The 24,615-nt window shown below is 41.3% G+C and overlaps 1 protein-coding gene across 2 annotated transcripts in view; it reads left to right on the forward strand.

The window, feature by feature from the left end:
- DLGAP1 (DLG associated protein 1) overlaps nucleotides 1-24,615 on the forward strand; it is an 825,909-nt gene that overhangs the window by 116,447 nt on the left and 684,847 nt on the right. For both annotated transcript variants that reach the window (XM_060200748.1, XM_060200749.1), the window contains exon 2: nucleotides 1,079-1,240. The gene's annotated coding sequence lies outside the window, so the exon portion shown is untranslated. The remainder of the gene's footprint in view (nucleotides 1-1,078; nucleotides 1,241-24,615) is intronic.

Here is a 24,615-nt window from a genome sequence, read left to right on the forward strand (position 1 = left end):
TTTTCTCTTTAGCACTTTCTAATCTTACGTGTCTTTTGTTTTTCTGAAGCTTGTTATTAGCTGATACCATGAGGTTCTTTCACTCGCTGTGGTGTGTGTGTCCAAGGTCTTTTGTGGAGGTAGTCTATCTACCACCAGATGATTTGCATTGCTTTGAAATACAACTACCAGCTGGATTCTCACTCATCTGTGGAGCATAAAGAACTGAAAGACGGGATTGGGCACTGGCTCACTGGGCGAAGCACACAAAGTGCAAGGACTCGGGTTCTAGTCCTCTGTCTCCAGTGTGGATCACTTCACAAGTGGTGAAGCAGGTCTGCAGGTGTCTGTCTTTCTGTCTTCCTCTATCTTCCCCTGCCATCTCAATTTCTGTCTTTCATATATATATATATATTACAAAAAAAAATGGCAGCAAAAGCAGTGGATTTGTAGTTCAGGCACCGAGTCCCCAAGACAATCCTGGAGGCAAAAAAACAAACAAAAACAAAAAACTGAAAGATATTATCTTGTTAAAAGAAAAGAATAATAGTCCATATGTCTCAAGATTTTGTGAAACTGTGGTGGCCATCCTTGTGAAGGAGGAGAGGGCACAGACCTGCGGAGGAGGGTGGAGTGTGAAGCTATACCCCTGTAATCTTAGCATCTTGTAAACTGTTACTAAATCACCTATAGAATTTTTTTTAAAAGAAGTGTAACTCAGGGGGTCAGGTGGTAGCGCAGAGGGTTAAGTGCAAAGCACAAGGACCAGCCTGAGGATCCTGGTTCGAGCCCCAAGCTCCACACCTGCAGGGGAGTCGCTTCACAGGCAGTGAAGCAGGTCTGCAGGTGTCTGTCTTTCTCTCTCCCCTCTGTCTTCCCCTCCTCTCTCCATTTCTCTCTGTCCTATCCAACAACAGCAACATCAGTGGCAGCAATAGCAATAACAATGACAACAAAATGGGAAAAAATGGCCTCCAGGAGCAGTGGATTCGTAGTGCAGGCACTAAGCCCCAGAGATAACCCTGGAGGCAAAAAAGAAAAAAACAGTGTAACCCTGTATTAATTTTGCATTCCTTTTTTGTCCTCTTTTGTTTTTTAGCTCACTGCACACGGTGCCCAAATACCTTCAGTGATTATTACACCGAATTTTTTTTTCAAGGACACTCTCCTGAAGAGACCAGAAAAGTCAGTTTTTGCAGATAATAATCTTCAGTTAATGGAATTGTCACAGAGAAGACTACATGTGTCTCATGAAGCCTAGGTAAGTGTTTAAGAATTACCACTTCTGGTTCATATTTGATGTCATTTGATGCAATACTCTGTTGTGAAATATTTCTACCTTACTCTGAATTGGAACGTTATAGTAAAAAAAATAAACTGCTGTTGCTGAGAAGGGCAATAGTAGTCTACAGCAAAAAGAAACCTGGACAGTGATTGATGTGTTTATAGCTAAGCATATGCTAGTGTATTTGAGTATATTTTTATTACTATGTACAGTATAAAAGTTAACATTTAATTCAGTGGCAACTTGAGGATAAACATCTTTTAAAATAGAAGCACAATGCATTTTAGGAAACCCATAATTGCTCCAGTCTATGCTTTTTCCCCTGCTACAGCATGAGTAACTGGTGAATAGAGGTGCTGTCTCCTTGGGAGAACAGAGATGCTGTCTCCTTGTCCTTGCTTATGATGAAAATGGACCTAGTATGATAATTTGCATGCAGATCTGTTACTGAGGTCCCCCTACTTGTACTTATGCATATCTTCTCCTGAAAGTCAAAATTTTCGGGCCAGGTGGTGGCACACCTGGTTTAAGTGCACACATTTCAGTGTAGAAGGACCCAGGTTCAAGCCCCCAGTCCCTGCCTGCAATGAGGAGTGATGCAGCAGGGCTGTGGGTGTCTCTGTCTCTGTCCCTCTCTACCTCCCCCTTCCCTCTCCTTCTTCATTTCTGTTTCTGCCCAATCAATAAAGATAATAATAATAATAATAATAATAATAAGGAAAATCTAATCTTGTTAGATATCTATTCACCTGGGGGCCAGGCTGTGGCGACAGCAATGACAACAGCAATAATAATAACAACAACAATAAACAACAAGGGAAACAAAAGGGAAAAAATGGCCTCCAGGAGCAGTGGATTCGTAGTGCGGGCACAGAGCCCCAGTGATAACCCTGGAGGCAAAAAAAAAATGTATGTATATATACACACACATAGTATTGTATTCAGTATTTATTAATACTAACCAGAAGAGAAACTGGTTTATTTTAAAGTTTTTTTAAAGAAGATTTTATTTATTTATTTATTTATTTATGAGAAAGGAGAGAGAGAAAGAACCAGACATCACTCTGGTACATGTGCTGTCGGGGATTGAACTCAGGACCTCATGCTTGAGAGTCCAGTGCGCTAGACACTGCAACACCTCCCGGACCATTTATTTTAAAGTTTTATTCATATGTCAAGATATGAAGTTTTTTTTCATCCTCTCTCTCCTGAAAGACACACACTCTCTCTCTCTCTCTCTCTCTCTCTCTCTCTGCTAAATGCATCCATCCGTACCTGTTTACTGCTCTTTTTGGATCATTCCCTCTCCCGTCCTGCAGTTGAGCTCTGTGCCCTTTTGCTTCTGTCTTGGTGCTGATGCTAGGCCAGCCTGTTCTTTGTAGCTCAGCTTCCGACTCTTCCACGCTGCTTATTTCTATCATGCCTGATCTCATGCTTCTGCTTTCCCGGAGGTCTCTTACATTGAAATTGTTTAGAATTTTCTTTTTTTTTTTTTTTTTTTTTGCCTCCAGGGTTATTGCTGGGGCTCAGTGCCTGCACCATGAATCCACTGCTCCTGGAGGCCATTTTTCCCCCTTTTGTTGCCATTGTTGTTATAGCCTTGTTGTGGTTTTTACTGTTGTTGTTGTTGGATAGGACAGAGAAATGGAGAGAGGAGGGGAAGACAGAGAGGGAGAGAGAAATACAGACACCTGCAGACCTGCTTCACCACTTGTGAAGCGACTCCCCTGCAGGTGGGGAGCCGGGGGCTCGATCCTTACTCTGGTCCTTGCGCTTTGCACTACGTGCGCTTAACCTGCTGTGCTACCGCCCGACCCCCCAGTTTAGAATTTTCTTTAAGTTGCTGTCTTGGTCCAGTAGTGTGAATGATTTCTGGTCTTCTCATTCTCTTTGATGCTTCCTGGCTACCAGAGCCAGGGGTCTCTGTTTGGGTGGGCCTAGGTAGTGACCAGAGGTTCATGGCTACAAACCATTGCTTGAGGCTAAGTCACTGAGTTTCGGCTACCCTTAGTAGATACATTGTAACTGCAAGGGAAGTTCAGACATGATTCCACAGTTCTCCTTAAAACTGCCTATCCTACAAACAATGTTTTTCAGCTGCCACCTGCTAGCACATTTGCCTGTGTCCTTCAGAAATAACATGCCTCTTGCCTCTATCTTTTCACTCAATATTCATTTTGGTGAAAAAAAAATCAGCTGGGTCAGGAGATACAAAACGAATGACTGATAGTTTACAAGTAGCTGTTTTTTTTTTAAAGTTCCGTTTTAGTAAACATGTTAAAACAATTGTCCATTTATTAATCTACAAAAACAGTAATGTTAACATGTTTCTCCCAGCCTACTGATGGGCCTACATTGTAGCAATATTAGATTTTTTTTTTAAGTTGGGGGAATAACATAATGACTGTGCAAAGAGATTTTCATGTCTGAGGCTCCAAGGTCCCAGGTTCAACCTCTGGCACCACCAGAAGCCAGAGCTGAGACTTGCTTTTGTTAACAATAGAGAAATCTCACTTAACACAACAAATGCTTGAATGGCATGAGCTCAGTCCTGGGCAGAGGGGAACACACACAAAGGGAGAGGGAAGGGAGAGGCTGTGAAGGTGGGTGGAGAGGGGCTGCTGGTGCAGGGGGTAGAACAGAACTGCAGGTGGGGTGAAAGTTTTTGAAGACACCTGTCATGGTGAGATGAGAAACAACTGTGCTGTAAGCCATTAACCTCTTCCCAAAAAGATGATAAAAAAGAAAAAGAAAAATCTCAAAGACATTTAAAAATAGTGGTTGATGTGACTTTTCTGTTTTCTTTAATGGCATATAAACAAGTAAACAACGTATACTAAAAATTAATAATAGTTAAAAGTTCAGTGAATAGTCAGAACTATTTTATTTATGGATTGCTATCTGTTTTGCTAATTCTGTTTCATAGACTTATGCTTGTCTGGCATATAAAAAAACTATTTTTTTTACTTGATTGCCTAAAAGTTCAGAGCCAGATTTTATTCTGAAGACAACAACCTTTGGTCTTCCAATATTTTCTGTATGTTTCCACACTAACTTTTATATTTTCATCTAGTCATTGTGTTTTATCACCTTTGGGAGGAGGTTAAAGCATATTAGTTTTGAATAAATGTTGTCAGTTTCTTTTTTTAAAATTTCTTTATTGGGGGATTAATGTTTTACATTCAATAGTAAATACAGTAGTTTGTACATACGTAACATTCCTCAGTTTTCTTTTTTTTAATTAATTAATTATTTATGAGAAAGATAGGAGGAGAGAAAGAACCAGACATCACTCTGGTACATGTGCTGCCTGAGATTGAACTCAGGACCTCATGGTTGAGGATCCAATGCTTTATCCACTGTGCCACTTCCCTGACCACACATTTCTCAGTTTTCTACATAACAATACAACCCCCACTAGGTCTTCTGTCATCCTTTTTGGACCTGTACTCCTCCCCCTCCCCCACCACCCCAGAGTCTTTTACTTTGGTGCAATACGCCAATTCCAGTTCAGGTTCTACATGGGTTTTCTCTTCTGATCTTGCATTTCAACTTCTGTCAGAGAGTGAGATCATCCCATATTCATCCTTCTCTTTCTGACTTACTTCACTTAACACGATTTCATCAAGCTTCATCCAAGATGGGATGAAAGCGATGCAATCACCACTTTTAATAGCTGAGTAGTATTCCATTGTGTATATAGACCACAACTTACTCAGCCACTCGTCTGTTGTTGGACACCTGGGTCGCTTCCAGGTTTTGGCTATGACAGATCATGCTGCTAAGAAAATAGGTATACACAAAACTTTTTGGATGAGTGCAAGCTCTTTATATATTTTGGTTATTAGCCTCTTGTCTGATATATGGCATGTAAAGATCTTCTCCCATTCTGTGAGGGGTCTCTTGGTTTGAGTGGTGGTTTCTTTTGCTATGCAGAAGCTTTTTAATTTGATGTAGTCCCATAGGTTTATGCTTGCCTTTGTCTTCTTTGTAGTTGGATTCATTTCATTGAAGATGTCTTTAAAATTTATGCAGAAAAGAGTTCTGCCAATATTTTCCTCTAAGTGTCTGGTAGTTTCTGGTTTAACATCCAAGTCCTTGATCCACTTGGAATTAACTTTTGTATTTGGTGAAATACAGTGATTCAGTTTCATTCTTCTGCATGTTTTAACCCATTTTTTCCAACACCATTTGTTGAAGAGACTCTGCTTTCCCCATTTAATACTCTGGGCACCTTTGTCAAAGATTAGATGTCCATAGGTGTGGGGGCTCACTTCTGGGCTCTCAACTCTATTCCACTGGTCAGTGTGTCTATTCATGTTCCAGTACCAAGCAATTTTGATGACCATGGCCCTATAATACAGTTTGAGATCTGGGAGTGTGATGCCTCCGGTTCTGTTCTTTCTTCTCAAGATTGTTTTGGCAATTCTAGGGCTTTTCTGGTTCCAGATAAACATTTGTAGAATTTGTTCTAATTTTCCTAAAAATGTGGTTGGGATCTTGATGGGGATAGCATTAAATCTGTATATGGCTCTGGGTATTATATTCATATTTAATGATGTTAGTTCTTCCAGCCCATGAACATGGAATATCTTTCCACTTCTTTGTGTCTTTTTCTATTTCCTTGTTTGCATAGAGGAATGCCACTGACTTTTGAATGCTAATTTTGTAGCCTGACACCTTACTGTATTGCCTGATGATTTCCAAAAGTTATTGCTGGATTCTTTAGGTTTTTCTATGTATACTGTCATGTTGTCTGTAAATAGTGAGAGTTTGACTTCTTCTCTTCCAATCTGTATTCCTTTAATTCCTTGCTATGGCAAGAACTTCAGCACTGTGTTGAATAATAATGGTGATAGTGGGCATCCCTGTCTAGTATCTAGTAATCTGAGGGGAAATGTTTCCAGTTTTTCACCATTGAGTATGATGTTGACTGTAGGTTTGCTATATATAGACTGCATTATCTTGAAGAATTTTCCATCTTTTTCCATTTTTTGTAGCATTTTGATCATAAAAGCATGTTGGATTTTGTCAAAGGCTTTCTCTGTATCTGTTGATGAGACCATGTAATTTTTGGATTTGCTTTTATTGATGTGGTGGATCACGCTGATTGATTTATGTATATTAAATCAACCTTGCATGCCTGGGATAAACCCCACTTGGTCATGATGAACAATCCTTTTAAAAATTTTTTTTTAATATTTATTTCTTTTCTTTTGTTGTCCTTATGGTTTATTGTTGTAGTTATTTTGTTGTTGTTATTGATGTCATTATTGTTGGATAGGATGGAGAGAAATGGAGAGAGGAGGGGAAGACAGAGGGGGAGAGAAAGATAGACACCTGCAGACCTGCTTCACCGCCTGTGAAGCAACTCCCCAGCAGGTGGGGAGCCGGGGGCTCGAACCAGGATCCTTATGCCGGTCCTTGTGGTTTGTACCACCTGCACTACCATCTGACTCCTGATAAACAATCTTTTCAATATACTGCTGTATCTGGTTGGCTAGAATTTTGTTCAATATTTTAGCATCGATGTTCATCAGGGATATTGGTCTGTAGTTTTCTTTTTTGGTTGTGTCCCTGTCTGCTATTGGTAACAGAGTGATGTTGGCTTCATAGAAGCTGGAAGGTAGTATTCCAGTGTCTTCAATCTTCTGGAAGACTTTTCAAAGTAGGGCTATTAGTTCTTCCTTGAAGGTTTTGTAGAATTCATTTGTAAAACCACGTGGTCCAGGACTTTTATTCTTGGGAAGGTCTTTGATAACTGTTTGAATTTTGTTGGCTATGATGGGCCTGTTTATATTATCTAGTTCATTTTCATTTAATTTTGGAAGTTGGTAGGTATCTAGGAAATAGTCCATTTCTTCCAGGTTCTCTAGCTTGGTGCCATATAGTTGTTCATAGAAGCCTCACATGATGTGTTGAATTTCTGCGGTGTCTGTGATATTGCCTCTTTCATTTATGATCCGATTTATTTGGGTCTTCTCCCTTTTTTGTTTTGTGAATCTGGCTAAAGGTTTGTCGATTTTGTTCACTTTTGAAGAACCAACATTTACTTTCATTGATCTTTTGTATGGTTTTCTTATTTTCAATATTATTGATTTATGTCCCAATTTTAGTGATTTCTGTTCTTCTGGTTGCTATGGGCTTCCTTTGTTGTTCTTCTTCTAGGTCATTAAGGTGTGAAATCAGGTTATTTGTGCTTTTTCTTGTTTCCTTATGTGTGCTTATGTGACTATGAACTTCCCTCTCAGTACTGCCCTAGCTGTGTCGCAAATGTTTGAAAGCTTGTGTCTTTATTTATTTGAACTCTCAAAACATTTTGATTTTTTTCCTCTATTTCCTTTCTACCAAGTAGTTGTTAAGTAGTGTTCTGTTGAACATCCACATTTTGGAACTATTACTAATTTTCTGTTTATTGTAAAGTATTAATTTAATTCTATTGTGTTCTGAGAAGATGCTTGGGATGATTTCAATGCTCTTGAATTTGCTGATGCTGTGTTTGTGGCCTAACATATGGTCTATCCTTGAGCATGACTCATGTGGATGTGAGTACAATGTGTATTCCAGTTTCTTGGGGCTAATAATTCCGAAAATGTCCAGTAGTTCCAGTGTATCTATCTCTTCATTTAGCGCCCTCATTTCTTTATTGATTTCCTGCCTGGATGATCTGTCAAGTTGAGAGAGTGGGGTGTTGAAGTCCCCTACTATGACTTTGTTGCTGTTAATATACTTCAGGCCATTGACATTTATTGATAACATAGATTGAATGTATTTTAACACCATTATTGTAGACTTTTAGAGTGTTCTGATCTATGTCATATTTATGGTGGTCTGACTGTTTATAGGAGACCTTTCAGAACTTCTTTCAGGACAGGCTTTGTGATAGTTGATTCTTTCAACTGTTGCTTGTCTGAGAAGGTCTTGATGCCTCCATCTAGTCTGAATGACTGTCTAAAAGGATACAGTAATCTTGGTTGAAAGCCTTTCTCATTGAGCACTCGATAGATATCTTGCCATTCTCTTCTGGCCTGTAGTGTTTGTGTGGAGAAGTCTGCTGCTAATCTTATGGGTTTTCCTCTGTAGGGGACTCTTTTTTTTTTTTTTTTTTTTCTCTTGCAGCCTTCAGGATCCTTTTTTTATCCTTATTCCTTTCTATTCTTAAAATTGGATGTGTCTTGGTGTCTTTAAGTCTGCGTTAATTCTGTTTGGGACACTCTGGGCTTCTTGAACCTTTATGTCTTTTATGTTGTCTAGACTAGAGAAGTTCTCAGCTATTATGTCCTGAAGAATGTTTTCTTCCCCGCCCTCTCTTTCTTCCTCTGGTAAGCCAATAATACGTATATTATTTCTTTTGAAGTCATCCCGTAGGTCTCTGTTGTTGTTTTCAGTATCTCTTTTTGAGATCTCTTCTTTTTTAGCTGTCTCTAATTCATCCTTGATCTTGCTAATTCTTTCTTAGGCCTCACTTGTTCTATTTTCTCTCCCCTCTCCTGTTTTCTGGAGTTTATCTATTTTGTTATCCTGTTCTGATACTGTTTTAGCTTGTTCAGCTAATTGTGTTCTTAGCTCAGCTATTTCAGCTCTCAATTTACTAATAACCTTGAGATAATTAGTTTTCTTCTATAGTCTTATTTGTTGTTTCTGCATTTCTGATGGCAATTCTTTCAAACTCTTTACTCACTCTTGTGACTATTTCCATAACAAGCATTTGGATGTTCACCTCACTATTTTGTGCTTCATCCTTTGGGGGGCTTTTAGCTTGACACTTGTCCTGGTTCATTTCTCCAATATTTCTTCTTGTTGGTTTAACCATTTTATATAGTTTGTTATGAGGTCCCTCTCTCAGTACTTTTCAAATTACTGATCCCTCCTGCCTGGATTGACTTGTGTCTAAGTAATGTACTTAAATTTTTCACAGGTATGGAAATTGACAGTTGTTTCAATATTATTTTAATCCCTGAGTTGGAGCACAGTGGTTTAAAAGCCTCTTTTTTCCTTTTTCTTCCCTGTAGGCTATGTGAGCCTGAGGGCTTTTAAATTATAAGTAGGCTTCTTAGCTTAATCCAAGATATAAATCAGGGTGGGGCAGAGATAATCCAGTGGTTATGCAAAGAGACTCTCACACTCCAAGGATTCAAAGCTCCAGGCTCAATTCAGCTTCTCTGCCAAGCTGGGCAGCACGGGTGGGCCGTGTGAGTATCCCGTTTATAGTCTGTAGGTTCTGAGGCAATTATACACCATGTTCTCATCAGGAGAACAATGTGGAAAGGCTCCCACTGTACAGCTCCATTGCTAGGCCACCAAGGTGTAGCTTTTCTCTTGAGTTTCTTGGTCAGTTCTTTGTCCCCAGGTGTCAGCACAGGGCCTCCCCACTGCTTCACCAGCCTCTGTTGGCAGCAGGAATGGAGACTCTTAATTCCATTTGGTGAGTCTCCGGGGAGTCCTCTCCTCCTCTCAGCCGTCTTTTTGTTGGTAAAACAGACTGGAGGTGGTACCTCAACTGGTAAACTGCTGGACTGCTACCAGCCACTCTGTCTCTCCTTAGGCTCCTCTCTGTCCATGAGCCACAGGTGTTTGCACTCACTGGTGGTTTGGTGGCTTCCTGAAGTTGGTCTAGTCCTGTCTTGTTGTGGTCTCAGGTGGTCTCCTTTGGTATTCCTAGTTGACCCGGAGAGGAGAGGAGAGGAGAGGAGAGGAGAGGAGAGGAGAGGAGAGGAGAGGAGAGGAGAGAAACACAGCTGCTGCTGCTTTGTACACCTGTCTCTGGAATATGTTGTCAGTTTCTATAAAATTCTTCTATAACAACAATAATAGCAATTATTATAAGCTTTCACTATTAGTATAAATCCCAAAAGCTGGTAAAATGATAATGACTAAATCTTTTTGCTTGTAATCATGGCTAACACAAGTGGATTTGATGTAAATTATTGCCACCAACTCATTTCATGTATTATTTCCTACATTTATGACTTTTGTCTTGGTATAGACCCCGACAGTGTCCTGAAATGTCAGTTATAGATACCGAGTCCTACACAGCTTTCTGTATTCAACTGTGTAGGACTCAGTTAGGAGACATGAAAATATATGGATGGCATTAAAAAAAAATATTTTACTTTTAGTGATCCGGGAGGTGGCACAGTGGATAAAACTAGGACTCTCAAGCATGAGGTGCTGAGTTCAATCCCCGGCAGCACATGTACCAGAGTGATGTCTGGTTCTTTCTCTCTCCTCCTATGTTTCTCATTAATAAATAAATAAAATCTTTTAAAAAATATTTTGATTTTATGAATGATTATCATGTATCTTTTAAAAACGTTCTACTACTTCTGTTTACGAAAAGAATCCACATTTCCACCCTATAATTTTAGAATTACCGGTGTCTTAAAGCTTACTTGAATGTCAACAAGGAGAAAAGTGGCATTAAATTTGATCACACAAAGCAGGCAGGTCCAAGAAAAGCAACAACCCTTTAAATTTTTCAAAGATTCCCTTAAACAACGTCTGAAACATCATACGCTTGTCTTATTTGTCAGCCCTTCCGGCCTTCCCCTCCTCTAGCATTCTTGACGTGTGTGTACCAAATCGTAATCAGGGCTTCTTCCACAAAGTTTTTTCACACTTTGAAAGGACAACTTTCCTTCAATATTAGGGAGAGCAAGAATGAATTCAAGCAATGGCTTTCATTGTGTTTCCTGGAGAAAGGGGGAGGGTGTGGAGGAGTGTTTGATCATGCAGTCCTGTGTCTGACCGACTTCCTGCTGACTATGCACTGGCCTCTTACTGAGCTTTGCGCCAGCTCCAGACAGTCCGAATGTGCTGCTGTGGACGTGTGTTCAAGAGGAGAGGACAGTGTCAGAATGGACTATTTCATGGCCTGCAACTAAAAGAAATACAGCTACTTATTACACTTCTTTATGCAGTAGGCCCAGTTTCTCTGTTGAACTTGCGTGCCGCTGTGAAGAAAGTCGGAGAACGCGAAACTGCTATTTTTCCCCCATTCTTGGAGTTGTTATGGTGACTTTCCGCTGGCCGAACCAGTTAACATGCAGCCAAGTAGCTCTAACATCGTGGGAGGAATGAACAGTACAAAATGTGGGCAGTTAGACAATAGCTTCCTCTTTGTTTCTTGTAACTGCCTGCTTCGAAACATTTTTGTGTTTTGTGGTGAAGAAGGATTTTCCTCGAACCTCTACTGTATTTTCATAATATTTCTGAAAGGAACTCTTCCAGAATTAATACTTAATTAATAATAATTAATAACGATAACAAGATGATTACTGGCAGGTGTTAATGGTCATTCCAGGGCTGAGAGTAGCAGGGAGCAGACCTGAGAGATGGGCCCACTTCCCTCAGAGAATGTGCAAGCTAGGACCCAGTGGTCTTAGAATTCAAGTGGGAAGAGACAAGCTGTAATGTAGAGAAGTGTGAGATGCTAAAACCTCCTCTCGGTGCTACTGAGCTCTGTGCCCAACACTCAAATGTTATTTTTTTTATTCAGAAATTATGAACGGTTACTGTCTAAAGTATGTAAACTAAAATGCAATTAAGGCCACAGCTGATCATTGTTATTTTGTTGCCTTTCTCTTCTGCTCCCCGTGACACTGTTCCTTTACCTGCTAAATCCTGGGTACTTCCAGGACACTTTGAGCTGTCACAAGATATTTCCTTACCTGTGCCCCCATTAATGCCTATCAAAATCCTTAGGACCCACTAGTCAAAATGTTTCTGTCTTTATATTGTGCTCTGCCATAATATCGTTCGATGGTATGAGACCCACTAAGTGTTGAATTATAAGGTATCAGTATGAAATAGCATCTTCATAGTATTCACCTAGTAGGAAAGTAAATATTGATGCATTGAGGTTTGTCTTTAAATCAGAATCTAGAACAAACAAACAGAGCACTGCTTAGCTCTTGTGTATGATGGTGCCGGGGATTGAACCTGAGACCTCAGAGGCTCAGTTGTGAAAGTAACTATTCTGCTGTCTGTTCCTCCAGGCCTTCATGGAAATATAGTGGTTTAAAATGGCACTATTGTAAACCACCTTTTTGTGAAACAATTTGTGATTTTCTTTGCTTTGCCATGAAACGTCCATATCTCCCAGGAAGTCATTGTATAAGCCTTCAGTCATTGTATAATGCCACTGTTCCCCTGGCCTGCCCTCTCAGGCTTAGAAAGCAACTAAGGCCTGTAGGTGGGGACTTGCACTCAGAGTTGGCTTGGTGCATCGTTTCACATTTCACCTGCACTTGCATGGAGCTTTGGTTTTAACATATTGCAGTTTTCACACTCCCCACCATCCCCCACAGTGTCATTGTTTAGCAGTTCACATCGTCATTCTGGTGTTCTTCAAAGTTCTGCGTCGGGCAGTGAAAATGCTGCTTTTTTTTTTTTTTAATTTAAATTAAGGATGGTGAAGCCGGCAGGTAAGGTGGTTTTTATGAAGTGATGATGATATCTGGAATAAGAAGAATCCTGGAACGTACATGAGCCACGGTCAGATGTGGGTGTGCTATGCCTTTCTTTCATCCTCCTTAAAATTTCATTAAAAATAAGCCTTTTATTTCTTTTATTTGATAGAGACAGAGACATTGAAAGGGAAAGGGGAGGTAGGGAGAGAGAGAAAAAGAGATACCTGCAGCTTAGCTGCGCCATTTGTGAAGCTTCCTCCTTGCAGATGGGAATGGGACTTGAACTCAGGACTTTGCACGTGGTAGCGTATATGCTCCACCGGGTGGGGTGTGCCACCACCTGGCCCGTTGTGCCTTTATTTTTAAGTCCCTTATCATTAATGTTTTATTATACGCAGAGAAGTATCCCTGGTCCTTCTTATGCATTTTAGTTGTTTTCTATACGTCTCCAGCTACAAGAGCCGTTAGTTGTCTTTGATCACTTGGATACTTCTCTTTCTCATTCTCCTCCGTGCCATGTGTAGACCGAGACTCTGGAGGAGACCCAGAGAATATTTAAGGAGAAGCAAAATAATAAGTAAGTAGAGGGGTTGGGGGAGAAAAAAATGGTTACACAGAAGTCTTTAATGCCTGAGCCTGAAATCCCACGTGGAATCCCGTGTACCACCATAACCAGAGCCCAGCAATGGTCTGAGGGAAAAAAAAAAGTACTTTCGAGGTGAACAGGGGAGTTGTCAGCTTACTTTAAAAAACTTGTTAACTTCATCTAAAAAATATCATTGAGCTGAGTGAAATTATTCATGAAATAGTGCCATCAAAGTTGGAGACACCTTCTTCAACTTCCAACTTGGTAGCAGAAAATAAAGCCCCACCGTTCTTGTGGGAATACATAGTAATCTACACAAGTAAAAATTTAAAGGTAATTCTGTACTGCAATATCTTGAAAATTACACTCATGCTCTAACAGTTGTTGTGTATTTCCATGCTATGCTGTGCGTGCTGTGCTGTGCTGTGCTATACCTTGCCTTGCCTTGCCATGCCATGCTCTGCTCTGCCATGCTCTGCTCTGCTATGCCATGCTATACCATGCCATTCTATCCTATCTTATGCTCTTCTCTGCCATGTTATGCCATTCCCTGCCATGCTCTGCTATATCATGCTCTGCCATGCTCTGCTCTGCCATGCTCTGCTCTGCCATGCTCTGCTCTGCTCTGCCATGCTCTGCTCTGCTATGCCATGCTCTGCTCTGCCATGCTCTGCTCTGCTATGCCATGCTATACCATGCCATTCTGTCCTATCTTATGCTCTTCTCTGCCATGTTATGCCATTCCCTGCCATGCTCTGCTATGCCATGCTATACCATGCCATTCTGTCCTATCTTATGCTCTTCTCTGCCATGTTATGCCATTCCCTGCCATGCTCTGCTATGCCGTGCTATGCCATGCTCTGCTCTGCTTGGCCACGACCTGTCAAATGATCAAGCAGAGCAGTCATGGCAATAAGCCTTGCTTAAGGCGCAGACCACATCATTCAGGCTCGAAGTTAGCAAGTGATGTGGATGAGCAGAGAAGTATGCCAGTAGCAGACATCTGACAAGCCTGGTAGGTGAGGGAGCTCTGTACGTCGGAGTCAGTGGCATGGCTGTGCCCATGTGAACCAAGTGGGCAAACATACTGAGATCTCCCGTCTTTCAGATTCTATACGGAAGTGATAGGTCTGGCCAAATTCCAGAACAAGGTAAGTGACCTCTCCAATTAACAGGGTCTTATGTCCAGGGTGTCCTTCCGTACTGGCCTAGCAGGTATACTCTGTTACATCTGTCATATGGTTAGGCTTCTGCTGCTTGTGGAAAATGTCAAGAAACCAGCCACACAGGCTATACACAAATAAAGAGCGCTGAATCCCTGAACGAGAGAGAACATTAATAAATCAATATTCTTATTCTTAATAAAGTAGAAATATCATTAGGGTTATGGTCATGGAGCAAAAGTATAGTCTAAAAACAAATTGGGGGGAGGATGCAGACAGAGGCTCACCTGGTTAAGCACTTACATTACAGTGTGCAAGGACCTAGGTTCAAGCCCCTGGTCCTCACCAGCAGGGGGGAAAGCTTCCGGAGTGGTGAAGTCGGGCTGAGGTCTCTCTCTGTCTCTTTCTCTCCCTTTCCCCTGTCAATTTCTCTCAACTCTTATCTGATAAATAAAAATTTTAAAAAATCATAAACAAATTGTGGCACAAGGCAAAGCAGTAAGTCTAAGAGAAGATGGATCCTGGTCACTTAATAACTGGAGCTCAGATAACTGGATAATAATAATAACAGGATGTTGGGATATGATGCCAAGGGGAACTGTCCAGCTTGGACACCTGGGCTCCCCACTGATACTGGGGAAGTGTTTGCAGCCTTGCAGACAGAGTGTGCAGTGGTTGAGAGGGGTGAGAAGCCAGCAGTGACCCCATCACGTTGTCTTCTGTGCTTGGAGACCCCCTTTGCAAATCCAACATCCTCTAAGGTCTGATTGCTGCAGGGTAGAGAACTCCGCTTTACCTGAGGCGTCTGAGTAAGACTGTCAGTGTAGCAGTTTAAGCAGGGGGAACCCTCATCTCCATGCACCAGGCCTGCCTGATACCTGTCTTCCCATTCTACGGTGTAACAGCACTTTACCACAAAAGAACAATAAATATAAGAGCCAGGGCTTGGGTGTGGCACAGCGGGTTAAGCGCACATGGGTCAAAGCACTAGGATCAGCTTAAAGATCCTGGTTCGAGCCCCCAGCTCCCCACCTGCAGGGGGGTCGCTTTACAAGCAGTGAAGCAGGTCTGCAGGTGTCTGTCTTTCTCTCCCCCTCTCTGTCTTCCCCTCCTCTCTCCATTTCTCTCTGTCCTATCCAACAATGATGACATCAGTAACAATCACAAAGGCAAGGGCAACACAAGGAAAAAATGGCCTCCAGGAGCAGTGGATTCATAGTGCAGGAACCAAGCTCCAGCAATAACCCTGGAGGTTATATATATATATATATATATATATATATATATATAGAGAGAGAGAGAGAGAGAGAGAGAGAGAGAGAGGGCGCACCACGTGTGTTTTTGTATTGTGCACTTGTGCAGAGTTGACCAGATTTTGTGGTATTTTTACATTCAGCATAGACTTGAACAGTGCAGTTATTTAAATTTTTTTTCATCTTTATTTATTTATTGGGTAGAGACAAACAAATGGAGAGTGGAGGGGAAAATAGGGAGAGAGACAGACACCTGCAGCATTGCTTCACCACTTGCAAAGCTTTCCCCCTTCAGGTGGGGGTTGGGGGCTTGAACCTGGGTCCTTTCGCACTGTGACATGTGTGGTCAACCAGGTGCGCCACCACCCACCCCCACATAGTTATTTCTCATGCTGTGTGTAGGATACTACCGGCTCATAGTGCATAATTCTCTCTAACAGGGGCAGGTATTGGTAGTTCGTAGTGGCTGAAAATCCTTGGATGAGAGTAGCTATGTGATAGTCCTAGGAAATACGCTTTATCTGGTTTTCTTCAGTTCATCGTGATTTCAGCTGGTAGAAGGAAAAGTCATAAATCACCAATGGATGATGATTGTTTAAAATTATTGCTGTGGCTCTTCTATGTTTCTTTAAAATATGTATATATATATTGTCTCCAGGGTTATTGCTGGGGCTTAGTGCCTGTACTGTGAATCCACTGCTCCTGGAGGCTAATTTTTCCCTTTTGTTCCCCTTATTTTTTTTATCATTGTTATTGCTGTCACTGTTGTTGAGTAGGACAGAGAGGAGGGGAAGACGGAAGGGAGAGAAAGACAGACACCTGCCGACCTGCTTCACCGCCTGTGAAGCGACGCCCTTGCAGATGGGGAGTTGGGGGCTTGAACCGGGTTCCTTAATCTAGTCCTTGCTCTTTGCGCCATGTGCGCGTAACCCGCTGTGCTACTCTTACGTGTCTGTGGAATGGTGCTTTGGAGTATGTTTCACAGTGAAAAATCTTGTTCATTGCATGAGCCCGTCCCCGGTGAATTCAGTCTGTTTACCAAGCACCCTGACATGTATCTTCCTACTTCAGAGCAAAACACATTTTGATCAGTGATTTGATCAATGGACAAATATTAGAGACAGGATTTTTGGATACAAATTATACTTAGCAGAATTTTGTCATTTAATTTTTCTCAAATACCTGGCACCTAGGCTGAATTAACTACTACTAATTTAACATTGAAAAAGCATTCAATTAAAATTTTCATTGGCCTTTTGACTGTTTTAAAGGGTGTAATTATTATCAATTTGGTAACAGTGATCAGAATTCATAATGTTCTGTGCATCCAACCAATAGGGCTATACCTTTTCCTTGTATGTTGTTAGGACTATGTGTAAGCTTGATAGAGCTTAGGGAGAACTCCCCCCATCCTTGGATGGAGGTCTGAGAAGATACCCCTTGTGAGTCTCTCTCAATCGAGGTGAGCAAAGGGAAGAAACTCAGACTTAGTTCTTTCCTTCTTGACTCTCAGGTCCACAGAAACCCCAATACTTCTCCCCATTAACTGCAGGCCACATGGCCGCCTACTTTAAGATTCATTTACTCAAATCTCACCTTCTGATCACAGAAGAACACACCTTATCACACACTCCATCTTACACCTCAGACCCCAGTCAAGAGAAATTCCAAACTATGTGGCCTTTTGATATCCGTCTTCTCTCTGTCTCACCCTACAGGTTTAACCCCTATGCTTCTCTCAAATATCTTTGGATAATTGCTTGCATCATGGAGAATAACTGACTTGTATCTCATCAATTCCTGTCATACCAGCCCCCTACCATAAGGGCAAGCTGAGCTTTAAGAAACCTGTAATTTCTGACATATTTCAATAATGCCCTTTGTTGGGTTTTCTATTTAACTCATGTCCACCTTGCTAATAAACGAGATCTGAACACTCGGCAGTCTCCCCGATGTCTTTACTTGGTGTCTCGTCCCTTGCGCGAGCAGGAAAGAACCGGTCTGTTACCTTTCTCCTGGAGATCACCCCGCCAGAGACCCCGACAGTATGTATCAAAAAAGTAAGCAACTTACCACTTTAAAATTCATGTAAGTATGGTTTCAGAGCGGTCGACGCTCTCTCTTAGGTCTGCTTGTGTTGGCGAGTAAACATTAACTCCGTTGTAATGCTTGTGTAGTGATTTACCAGCTCATTAGAATGCGTAGATACGAACAACCACAGGAAGTCTAACACTTGCACTTTATGGCACCCGCCATTAGCCGTACTTGGCTGTGTTATGATTGTTGGCAGGTTCGATATAGGCTGCTATCCTAGTCTTGCTGCTAAAAACATTCAAGCCAAGTACCTGGTCCTTCGAGAAAAGGCCCGAGAACCAAAGGCCTCATTCACCTGGTAGGGTGGGTACTGCGCCATATGCACAGTCCGGGGTCAGGCCCCAGCACCACACAGCATACACCAAGGTACTGGTGAAAGCTTCCACACTGTGCTAATCTCTCCTTTTCTCTGTATCTCTTTTTCATGGCTCTTTGAGTGAAAAATTGGCTGGGTGTAGAAAATTGTGTATGTATGATATCCCAGTTCTATGAAAAAAGGAAACAAACAAACAAAAAACAAAAAACAAAAAAGAAGAAGAAAAGACGGGACTAGCCAGAGCCTCTACCACATTGCTTTGATTCCCGGGTCTCTGTTCACGACCCTTCCTCAGATTAATACATTCTTGCAAGTATCAGTGATGATGCATTTTAATCTAATTCATCAAATTTTGTTGTGCTGGGAAATGCAGCAATTATTTTTTACTTAAACCCCTTTGTAATTCCTGAACATGTAAATGTATGTTGTTGACATCAGCATTTGCTTTGTTCTGTGCACTAGGAACAGGGTGGTTAATTTCCTCTTGTCGAGTGACTCTCTGTCTCGGATTTTGTTTCCGCTCTGTTCATTCCATTCCCATTTTGCATCTCACTAAAATCACTGGCTGCTCTCTGTTGCAGCCGTACTCTCTGTGCTCATTTCTGCATTTCTCACTGACTCATCTTGATCTGGGCACCAGCCTAAATGCAGGGCAGGGTGTTAAGGAGCCTGATTCTTTTTTTTTTAAATTGATTTCTTTATTGGGGAATTAATGTTTTACATTCGACAGTAAATACAATAGTTTGTACATGCATAACATTCCCCAGTTTCCCATTTAACAATACAACCCCCACTATGTCATTTATCATCCTTCATGGACCTGTATTCTCCCCACCCACCCACCCACCCCAGAGTCTTTTACTAAGGAGACTGATTCTTTTTTTTTTTTTCACATGTAATTTTTTTTATTTAATTTTTTTTTATTTAAGAAAGGATAAATTAACAAAACCATAGGGTAGGAGGGGTACAACTCCACACAATTCCCACCACCCAATCTCCATATCCCACCCCCTCCCCTGATAGCTTTCCCATTCTCTATCCCTCTGGGAGCATAGACTCAGGGTCATTGTGGGTTGCAGAAAGTAGAAGGTCTGGCTTCTGTAATTGCTTCCCCACTGAACATGGGCGTTGACTGGTCGGTCCATACTCCCAGTCTCCCTCTCTTTCCCTAGTAGGGTGTGACTCTGGGGAAGCTGAGCTCCAGGACACATTGGTGGGGTCTTCAATCCAGGGAAGACTGGCCGGCATCCTGATGGCATCTGGAACCTGGTGATTGAAAAGAGAGTTAACATACAAAGCCAAACAAATTGTTGAGCAATCATGGACCCAAAGCTTGGAATAGTGGAGAGGAAGTGTTAGGGGGGTACTCACTGCAAACTCTAGTGTACTTCTGCTTTCAGGTATATATTTTGCAGTAGTTTACGGATACGTGTGAACATATGCTCTCTCTCACAGAAACTGGTGTATATCTAGGTTTTGGGACTTTGTTAGAAAGTGAACCACCTGAGATGAAATTAGAGTGTACTATGAAAGGAAAGGTCTCACCCGAGTAATGAAGCTGAAGGGTTGTCATTCCACACGTGAAGTCTCTGGACACAGTCTGAGGTGAAGCATGTTGAGGTGGCCATTGTTGCGTTGGTTAGGTTGTGATCGGCAGATGCAATATTATTTGGTATGGATTGGGAGAGGCATACGGGAAAGTGGGCCCTATCCAAGGGTTCCAGGACTGGGGTAAGTAGGGGTTCCATAGTGGAGATGTGAGGTTCCTGCTGTCTTAGGGTTCAAAAAGACAATTGATAGTTAATGTTATCATCACATTATTTGGTAATTGGGTTAACTTTGAAAAGTCCTTTTGTTAGGGTTTGCTGTACAGTACCCAGTATCTTATATATAGCTGTGCTATTGGTTGCTTCTGATCTACTTGGTATAGGCTTTTGAGAGAGTCTGCATATCAAATACCCAGCCTATATATTAAAAAGATTCAGTTTGTGTTTTGAAAAACTTTGAGACATACAATTGATTTTCCCCCTCTCATATTAATTAACTAGTGATTTATATGACTACATTTTGCTAGGAGTGTACATAAACACCATTCCCACCACCAAGACTGTGACCCATCCCTCCCACCCACTCCCACCCCCCACTGGCCCAGGAAGCTGCATGTCTACCCCTCACCACAGGGTTTTTACTTTGGTGCCCTACTTACAATTTGGTCAGGTCCTGCTTTTAGTTTCCCTTTCAGATCTTCTTAGTCAACTTCTGTTGATGAGTGGGATCATCCCATACTCATCTTTATCTTTCTGACTTAGCTCACTTAACAGAATTCCTTCTAGCTCTGTCCAAGATGGGTCAGAGAAGGTGGGTTCATTGTTCTTGATAGCTGCATAGTATTCCGTTATGCATATACACCAAAGCTTTCTCAGCCACTCATCTATTGTTGGGCACCTGGGTTGCTTCCAGCTTTTAGCTATTATGAATTGTGCTGCTATGAATATAGGAGTACACACCTCTTTTTGGTTGGGTGTTATCGAGTCCTTGGGGTATAACCCCAGGAGAGGAATTACTGGGTCATATGGAAGGTCCATGTCTAGCCTTCTGAGAGTTTTCCAGACTGCTCTCCACATAGGCTGTACCAATTTACATTCCCAACAGCAATGTAAAAGGGTTCCTCTGTCCCCACATCCTCTCCAGCATTTGTTGCTGCTGTCCTTTTTGATGTATGCCATTCTTTCAGGAGTGAGGTGGTATCTTAGTGTTGTCTTAATTTGCATTTCTCTGACAATCAGTGACCTAGAGCAGTTTTTCATATGTTTGTTAGCCTTTTGGATCTCCTCTGAGGTGAATGTTTTGTTCATATCCTCTGCCCATTTTTGGATGGGGTCATTTGCTTTTTTGGTGCTAAGTTTTCTGAGCTCTTTATATATTTTGGTGATTAGTTTCTTGTCTGATGTATGGCATGCGAAGATCTTCTCCCATTCTGTGAGGGGTCTCTCTGTTTGTTTAATAGTTTCTTTGGCTGTGCAGAAGCTTTTCAATTTGATGTAGTCCCATTGGTTTGTTTCTGCTTTAGTCTTCCTTGCAATTGGGTTTGATTCATCAAAGATGTCCTTGAGGTTTAGGTGGGCAAGTGTTCCACCAATGTTTTCATCTAAGTATTTGATTGTTTCTGGTCTGACATCTAGGTCTTTGAACCATTTGGAGTTGATTTTTGTTTCTGGTGAGATAAAGTGGTTCAATTTCATTCTTCTACATGTTACAACCCAGTTTTCCCAGCACCATTTATTGAAGAGAGCCTCCTTTTTCCATTTAATCCTTTGGGCCCCCTTATCAAAGATTAGATGTCCATAGGTGTGGGGATTTATTTCTGGGCTTTCAATTCTGTTCCGCTGGTCTGTGTGCCTATTTTTGTTCCAGTACCATGCTGTTTTGATGATGATGGCTTTATAATATAGTTTAAGGTCTGGGAGTGTGATGCCTCCATTTCTGTTTCTTTTCCTCAAGATGGTTTTGGCAATTCTAGGTGTTTTCAGGTTCCAGATAAATGATTGTAGTGTTTGTTCTATTCTCTTAAAGAAGCTTGGTGGAACTTTGATGGGTATTGCATTAAATTTGTATATAGGAGCCTGATTCTTAACTTATTATCCGTTTTAGCTGTAGAGATATACCATCAATCACTATTATATGGTTTCCTAATTATAGAAACCCTACGTGATTATAAAACCAGGTAATTTTCTTTCTAGTAGTTTCTGTTCGTACTTTCATGATTGGATTTCATTTTCCAAGTTTTCATGAGACTATGGGCTCCAGATTTGATCTGTATTCAAATCCTCTTTTTGTATCCTAATTGTGAGAAGCTGATCATAATTTAAGATACTTCGTGATTTCTTTTGATATGTCAGTTACTGTAAAGCAGTGTTTGGCAAGTATAAGTAGTAGGAACACTCTTATTACTGACTATCCCCTAGACATTTAAAAAATTAATAATTGAGGGGAGCAGCTAGAATAATGCAGATTCATCCATAATCCCTTTCTGCTGTTCACCACCACCCGTGATCAATCTATGTAGTTTCTGAACAGTCAGCGATTCCAGTTTTTAAATAGTTTGTAAATTTTCAGTTTCTACACACTTTATCATCCACTCGTGATTTTTTAATTAAAGCGTTTTAATTCCTTAAAAAATTAATAATTGAATGCAGATTTACAGAACTATGAGATAAAAGAGGTCTAGTTTCTCACTGTTCCCACCACCAGCATTCTGTGTCCCCATTCCCTCCACTGGAAACTGCAGTAGTTTTCCCAAGGTCACAGATAGGGGTTGGCTTTTATTTCTATCTTTTTGAAATATATATTTATTTATTCCCTTTTGCTGCCCTTGTGTTTTTATTGTTGTAGTTATTACTGTTGTTATTGATGTCATCATTGGTGGATAGGACAGAGAGAAATGGAGAGAGGAGGAGAAAACAGAGGGGGAGAGAAAGACAGACACCTGCAGACCTGCTTCACCACTTGTGAAGTGACCCCCCCCACCCCCCGCAGGTGGGCAGCCAGGGGCTTGACCTGATGCCCGTCCTTGCATCTTGCACCAACTCCACTTAACCTGTTGCGCTACCACCTGACTCCCGGCTTTTATTTCTATAACTGTCTGTCTATATTCATGCATATTTGATCATTTTTTCAGAGCCCTTTGTTTATCTTCCCCTAACATTTCCCCCCTTCTGGGAATATGGACCAAAATTCTTTATGGGGTGCAGAAGGTGGAAGGTCTGGTTTCTGTAATTGCTTCTCAGCTGAACATGGGTGTTGGCAGGTGGATCCACACCCCAAGCCTGTTTTTATCTTTCCCTAGTGGGGCAGGGCTCTGAGGAGGTGGGGCTCCAGGACACATTGGTGAGATCAGCTGCCCAGGGAAGTCAGGTTGGAATCATGGTAGCCTCTGTAACGTGAAGGCTGAAAGGCAGTAAGATAGAAAGTAGAGGGAGGCAGGGCGGTGGCGCAGCATATTCGCTCCAAGCGCACATGGAGTGAAGTGCAAGGACCAGCATGAGGATCCTGGTTTGAGCCCCTGACTCCCCACCTGCAGGGGAGTCGCTTTACAGAGGTGAAGCAGGTCTGCAGGTGTCTGTCTTTCTCTCCCCCTCTCTGTCTTCCCCTCCTCTGTCCATTTCTCTCTGACAACAACAGCATTGGCAACAAAAACAACAGGAACAAGGGCAACAAAGTGGAAAAATGACCTCCAGGAGCAGCGGAGTCGGATTTGCCGTGTAGACACTGAGCCCCTGCAATACCCCGGGAGGCAAAAAAATGGGAGCACAAAGGCAGGGTTAGATCAGATGAGACTAGTGATCTTAAGGTAAAAAGAAGTGAGGAAGTCTATTGTAGGTATCCCTTAGACATTTTTTAATGAAATAAATGGCATACAATGTAGAGGAAGGCGTATGTACAATTCAAATGTAGAATTAGTTACCGATAATGTATCACTAAAAATGTGCAAGGAGAAAGTTCTGAATGATATACGAATGACATATAATGACTAGTGCTGGAATCAATATAGACATCGCCAGAAGAAATAAAGAGAACTTGAGTCTTATAGTTTCAAGACTATTTAAAATGATTTGTTACAAGAAAGACTTTAAAAACCTAGTATTATCATCTCACAAACATTGTTCACATTTATTGAATTCATTGCTATACATAGAAATTGCAAAGGCATTCCTGGCTTTTTGGGCTTATTATAAAAATAAATCAGATAGAACTGAAGCAGCCACTATAATCATCCCAATGGGCCCTCTTGAAAAGTATGGTTGATGCATAAATTTGAAGATTTTATGAATTAGAGGGTAAAAAGATGGTTCCCTTTGTTAAAGACTAGCTAGATGAAATACATTTTTCTTTGGTTCTTTCCACTCAAGTTAGAACTAACAGCATAGATTGTAGATAATGTTTCGCCATGGGGAGAACACTGCTTTCTCAAATAGGGGTACAAACTGCATTTATTTAATACACAGAATTTGCCTTAACTAATATTTAGCCTTTGATTTTATGGGAGAAGAAAATCACATTATTCAGACAGTAGCATGAAGGAGATGTACACTTATCTTAGTGAGATAAGTAAAGAAGAACTTGAAAGAATTGAACCCAAGAGAGAATTACTAAGATGTGAAGTTGACAAAGCATGGGAATGGAGACTTGTTAGCAAGAGCAGGTCACTGGGACAGCAGGGTACTAAATTCTTTCCTCCTGTCTATGAATGAGGCACTCCTACTTTCATTTTCAGTAAGCTGAAATGGTTAGATTCTTTAAATTTTTTATTTATAAAATGGAAATATTGATAAGGCCATAGGATAAGAAGGGTACAATCCACACAATTCCCACCACCAGAACTCCATATCCCCTCCCCTCCCCTGATAGCTTTCCTGTTCTTTATCCCTCTGGGAGTATGGACCCAGGGACATTATGGGATGCAGAAGGTGAAAGGTCTGGCTTCTGTAATTGCTTCCCCGCTGAACATGGGCGTTGGCAGGTCTTTTC

This window comes from Erinaceus europaeus, chromosome 10 (assembly GCF_950295315.1).
Source record: "Erinaceus europaeus chromosome 10, mEriEur2.1, whole genome shotgun sequence".
NCBI classification, from domain to species: Eukaryota; Metazoa; Chordata; class Mammalia; order Eulipotyphla; family Erinaceidae; genus Erinaceus; species Erinaceus europaeus.